At 43.6% G+C, this 6,175-nt stretch overlaps 1 protein-coding gene across 1 annotated transcript in view; it reads right to left on the bottom strand.

The window, feature by feature from the left end:
• The window catches only part of Map3k5 (mitogen-activated protein kinase kinase kinase 5), a 195,453-nt gene that overhangs the window by 129,259 nt on the left and 60,019 nt on the right, over positions 1–6,175 (bottom strand). The gene's annotated exons all lie outside the window — the stretch shown is intronic.

The following is a 6,175-nucleotide window of genomic DNA, read 5'->3' as shown; positions in this document are numbered from 1 at the left end:
AAGTGTGCACTGCAGGACTGCAGAGGAGGGGAGGGAGAAGTGTGCACTGCAGAACTGCAGAGGAGGGGAGGGAGAAGTGTGGTTTTATAAATTTAAAAGCATTTTGGAATCTGAGTGGCTTTACACAGCACAGGTAAGAATTCAGTTAACATTTTAAAATACTTGTAATAAAAATCACTCTGATGTTCTAATTTACTTCAAACTAGCATAAATATCAAAATGTAAAATATGGATATAATTACTCTAAATCATGTCTATTTATTTCAGTTATATAAAAATGTGCATCTGAAAACCAGATTTAATATCCAACTTCCTAGACAAGGTTTAAAGGTAATTAAGTTCCTCTGTCCCTGCAGAACAAGATCACAGGCCAAGGGTGGCACAGAACGGCTTGAAAGGGCAATGACGGCAATTAACCAAGGATTAACCACACTGCAGCATGTGGCAGAATCGCCTTTATGGCTGACTAAGGTTCCATCAGTCATACAGAATGCTCACCCACTCGCCATCAAAATACATCTTTGCCACTCCCCCTTTTCAGTTATCTTGTTTCCTAGAAACACAGGCATACAAATATTTCTTTCATGTCTTGCTCTTAATCCTTTTGTGTACCCAGCCAGAAGGAAGATTGCTGGATCCTGCTGGGAATCTATTTTTAATGTCCTAAGGAACTGCTCTGCTGTTTAAAAGCAGCTTATTTTTAAGAGATGACTTAATGCGTTGTTACAAATTTGGGTTTGTGCACATGAGATTTCTAGTGTCACTTCTAGAGAGATGCTGATCAAATGGCGACCAGAAGATAATAGAGAGGGCATGTGGGGTCAGTCGATACACACGCACCATGTCCAGCCAGAGTATGTGGTAAACACAGACAGACTGCCACGGACAATGGTTGCATTTGGCACGAGCCGCATCACCATCAGCCATGAGCTTGCTCATCTCTGGAGAAGCATTTCCTCTGCCGTGGAACAAATGGGAGAAAAGCAGATGCTCGCTCGGAAAGAGAAAAAGATGCATCTGAGACCTCCAGTCACAGCCGGAACAGGAGGGAAAAGAAACTAACAATATTTGGGAGTTCAAATGCCCAAACTGTATTCAGTTATCCTGGCGTACATAGGCATAGACAATCATTTCCTTCAGAACTGTTAATTATCAAGTATTTCAATATAAAGTGTCTAAAATATGAGCATGTGCCTCCCCTGTGTACTCCCTAAACTTACATTACATCAGAGATGTAACTTCTTACCCCTCACCTCAATCCCTCTCCTACACTCCTAACAGGTAATTATTCTGAATTCCCAAGCACACTTCTACCCATCCCTAATGCAAACATTTGATGCATAGTCATGCACATTATATTTTAGATAGCTGCTACGATGCCTTAAACATATACTATGATTTCACATATGACCATAAAATATACCGATGTACATCTGTAGCATTCTAGTTGACCCGCCTTAAGAGCTCTATAGTAGTCTATTAAATAACTACCACAAGGTATTTAGTTATTCCCCTAGTAGGTATTTACTCTTTCCTTTGCAGAGAAGGGGAGTTATAAACTACATTACATAAAACTCCTTGATGGTATTTCCTTACTTGTGTGAGCCATGTTTTTTACGATACGTATCCAGGGTCAAAACTGTCCCGTCTTAGGATGTTATTAGTCATCGCCAAACTGCTCTTTTAGAAGTTGTGCCAATGTATCTCACTGCTGCCGGGAGAATGTCCTGGTCACCCTCCTGGTTACCACAGCGCTGCCTGGATTACAAGTGGGTTTCTGGGTTTCAGTTTTGGTTTTGGTTTTGGTTTTGGTGCAGGGCTGCAGAGGCAGCTCTTGGTAACTGGTCCACACCCCAGACATCTATGAGAGCCTTTAGCATCTAACCATCTTATGCTGCTCAGCAGTGTTTGTTTATTTCTTCATTCTACTCTGTTGTACAAGCAGATCCAATGTGGGTAGGAGGTGTCCTCAGATGAAGGGAAGGAGGAGAAGAAAGACAAGAAGCACAGGGGCTACGGGTTTTATCTTCATAGAATTGCTGGTAATGAAAGAAATGGTTGTTGGGACTCAGAAAACAATATCCCAGAGTAACAGTGCCATGTCGGGCACTCTGAACTAAAAGGTAGTCTCAGAACCAACATGCTTGCAATTCTGTGTCTGTCTCTGTCTCTCTATGTCTCTGTTTCTGTCCCTGTGTCTGTCTCTCTCTCCCTTTCCCTCTCTGGAGTGCACTCCCACCTCCACCTCTCCCCACCCCACCCCCAATGCCCTTATCTATCTAAAAGCCAGCTCCTCTAGAAGATCAATGAGCAGTAAGAAAGTCTAGAACTGAAACCACATGGCACATTTGGAGCCCAGGTGAATGTCTGTTCTTAGGCCTATTTATCACCCCTAAAAGTCTGTGTCATTCAAGGCCCTGGATGCAGCTCAGTGACAGAGTACTTGTGCAACATCATGCCCTGCACAGAAAACCAAAACGCTGATAACCACTCCAGGCAGAGGAGAGGCTCGGAGGTTAAAGGGCTTGACGTCTAAGTTTGAGGACCTCAGGTCAGATCCCCAGAAACCTACATGTGTGCCAGGTGAGCACAGCCCACCTGTGATTGCTGTCTCTAAGTAGCAAGACCAATGTCGCTAACAAGCTTTGGGTTTCACTGAGATATCCTACCTCAATGAAAAAACGTATACATCAACCCTGGGCTTCTATATGTACACTGTACCTATGTGCAAGCATCCATATACATGTGCACAATGTAAAGATATGCATATACACCCAAGCATATTGCTCTCTCTCTCTCTCTCTCTCTCTCTCTCTCTCTCTCTCACACACACACACACACACACACAGAAAAAAACCCATCCACTCCTCCTCTAAAACTAAACATGCCCCTACTCCCTTCTCCCATGAAGAAAATATTTATGTTTTAACTCTGGGCCCTTCTTTGATTTTACATTCTGTGTGATCCTGGGTGCTTGCACATTATTAAATATGTATGCCTCTTCCTACAATCTGTTGTCTGCTTCCTTCTCTGTTTTGGGAGACTCAGTTATCATGCTGTTGGAGATGAGAAGGGACTTCTTTTTGAGGCGTGCATCTGCTCCACAGCCGGTAAGCCTGTGGGGTCCAGACGTCTCCTCCACACACTGAGTGATCCCTGACCATTTTAAATGCAGGAAATAAGTCAGAACTCTCAGCAGAAGAGTCTTGTCCCTAAGTACTAATAGATACTTGAAGTTCACATGCTATTTAAAGAAAATTGTGAAAATGTTGTTTCCATCCCAGAGAAAGTCAACTTCCCTTTCTCAAAGCAAAAACTTTTCTTTTTTAAACATAGCTTGTTTCTCCTGGGTATAATGACCCCACTGAAGGGCAGGCCCTGTGCTCAGCAGTAGATAGTCAGCACAAAATGGACTCAATGCTATCTGTGTACACTTTGTGTCTCATAGAGGTGTTTTTGGACTTTTTTTTTTTTCTCTTTGGACTTTTGCTTGAACATTGTGGATTCTGATTTTGTGCTTTTATGGGCTTGTTTTTTGCATGCTTGTTCTATGTGTATGATGTGTTTCTGTTTGCTTTGTTTGCCTGTTTTCTACAGTGAGAAGGAAAGGGGGTGAGGGGGTGGAGGTGGGTGAGTGGGGAGGCAGGGAGGAGACAGAAGGACTGGGGAGGGGGTGGAAACAGTAATCAGGTATACCGTATGAAAGCACTATACAATACAAATATAAATAATTATAAATTTTACACAAATTCAGGGCATGATTAGATTCTATTTATCCTTTTAAATAACTCAGCCATTGATCTTAAAGAATTTTTACAGTTTTTTTTAAATTGGGCTTTGAGGAGCCTTCATCTTTAAAAGTCTTTCTCCTATGATCTGTTTTTGAGAATTCGCTGCTGCATTGGCATCGCCACTTCTAACCCAGGAGCAAATGCAACCGAAGCAGGTTCAGCTGCACTCTCCTTGGTGTCCAAGGCGGGTCCATGTCTAAGCAGAGCCAGGGAGAGAGCCAGGGAGGGGGGACCAGCTTCCTGTGGTTTGTGTTCCTCTTCCCTGATACACTGTTTAAATGGCTGCTTTTGTCCCCTGCAGCTCTCCTTTCTGTCGGAAGGCAGCCAGAAGAGCGAAGTCACACTTACTGCAAACTAGAAACAAAGTTAAGCTGCCAGTGGCCCCTGCACAAGGACAGCTTTTCTCTGTAGCACAGAGCTCAGAAAACTAAGGCTACAGAAATTGCTCTGTATTACTTCCACCCTTTGCAACTGAACGACCTGACTAGAAACAGTCTGAATAAGAAATCCGGGTTGTAGCTGAGCAGTGGTGGCGCACACCTTTAATCCCAGCACTTGGGAGGCAGAAGCAGTGGATTTCTGAGTTCGAGGCCAGCCTGGTCTACAGAGTGAGTTCCAGGGCAGCCAGGGCTGTATAGAGAAACCCTGTCTCAAAGAAAAAAGAAAAAGAAAAAGAAAAAGAAAAAGAAAAAGAAAAAGAAAAAGAAAAAGAAAAAGAAAAAGAAAAAGAAAAAGAAAATCTGGGTTATGATGACTATAGTTCATGCCCCAGAACCTATAAAAAACAAACAAACAAAAAAGCCAGGTAAGATGGTGTACCATCTCAGCACTTAGAAATAAAATGGACATAGGCTAATTCCTGGAGCCTGCTGGAGAGCTATAGGCCAATGAAAGCTCTCTCTCTCTCTCTCTCTCTCTCTCTCTCTCTCTCTCTCTCTCTCTCTCTCTCTCTCGAATTCCCTGAGGGCATCCTCGGTCCTCCACAGTAATCACAGCCTTCTGATACTTGTCAACGATGTCAAAAACACACTGAAGAAAAGCCTACAGCTTAACAAATGGTGCTGCAGAAAGCAGACGTCCACAGGTAGAAAAATGAAATTCAGCTCATAATCTATCACACTTCAAAAAAAAAAAAAAAATCAATTCCAATCGACCAAAGAGCTCAATTTAAACACAAAAGGAGTTTGAGCCCAAAACAAATGAAGACCAAGAATGAATGAAGCTACCTGACTCTTTCACCAAGGGCGGACGGAGCAGAACTAGAGAAGCACAGGTATAGATTAGTGTGCAGGAAGACAAAGCCAACCTGAAAGAAAACTGAGAGAGGTTTCCCAAAGGGCTGGGGATGAGGGGGTGGGGAGCAGAGCTAGGTCGATTAGGAGTGGATGTCCTAGGGCTGAGCTGGGCTATGGCTCTCACGTGCAGAACAATGGTCGTCTGGCAGGAACTTAAATGTGTTTGCTTAATGAAGCTGCAGGCCATCCAGGCCACGTGACTTATGCTGTAGTGCTCAGATAAAGGTAAGATGGTATTAAGATTTTTGCATGGATTTTTGGCTGGAGGCCTTGACAGAGTTGTTAAGCCATGTTCTGGCTTCTAAGGCCCTACCCCAAGGCTGACTTTGATTTGGAAACTGGAAGACGGAGATGATTTTGAAAAGTCCTCATGAAGCTCAAAGCCGGTTTCATGGAGGAAAGGGGTGATCTCAGACACCACACTGACTTTTACATACCCTATTAATGGAGGAAATGATATAGTAGTTTGGATTTGACAGAAAAAAAAAATAGTTTCTTTTGCCTTCTACCATCTTGGCTGAAATTATGCCCAGTTTTCTGGGGATCTGCAGTGAGAACCTCTACTGAAAGCATTCTCAAAAAGGAGGCATACCTGCAGCTGGAATTATACTCTGAGACGCCCCGGTGGCCAGCTAGGCCTAGCATATCGCATGTGGGCTTTCTTTCTCAGAGGTTTGGACTGAAGGCTTCAGCCTGTTGTGAGTTCTGTTACTGTAGGATGCTTGTTTTGATTTTGGAGTTCTGAGACAGGATCTCTTTTTATGTAGCCCAGGCTGACCTAGAACTCACAATCGTCCTGCCTAAAGATGCTGTTCGCTGAGATTCCAGCACGTGCGACCATTACTGCTGAGGACTTCTGAGTAACAATCTTATGGACTGAGACTTGACCTGGAACTCAGAAACTAACACGAAGTTTTCCTACTGGGGTATAGTAGGTTATTTCTCTGCCAGTGAAATGAGCCCGTTCAAGCCAGATTAGAGTATGTTAAAGGGAGGTTTCCAGGAAGCTGCTCTGAGGAAGAATCCACGGCCCTAGGAAGGAGGCCAAGGGGGGGGGGGCAAAGATAGAAAGGGTGCAGGGAGACAGAG

The sequence above is a fragment of the Mus caroli genome, chromosome 10, assembly GCF_900094665.2.
Source record: "Mus caroli chromosome 10, CAROLI_EIJ_v1.1, whole genome shotgun sequence".
NCBI classification, from domain to species: Eukaryota; Metazoa; Chordata; class Mammalia; order Rodentia; family Muridae; genus Mus; species Mus caroli.
The sequence above is the reverse complement of the archived record's forward strand: the minus strand, read 5'-3'. Positions and strand labels throughout refer to the sequence as shown.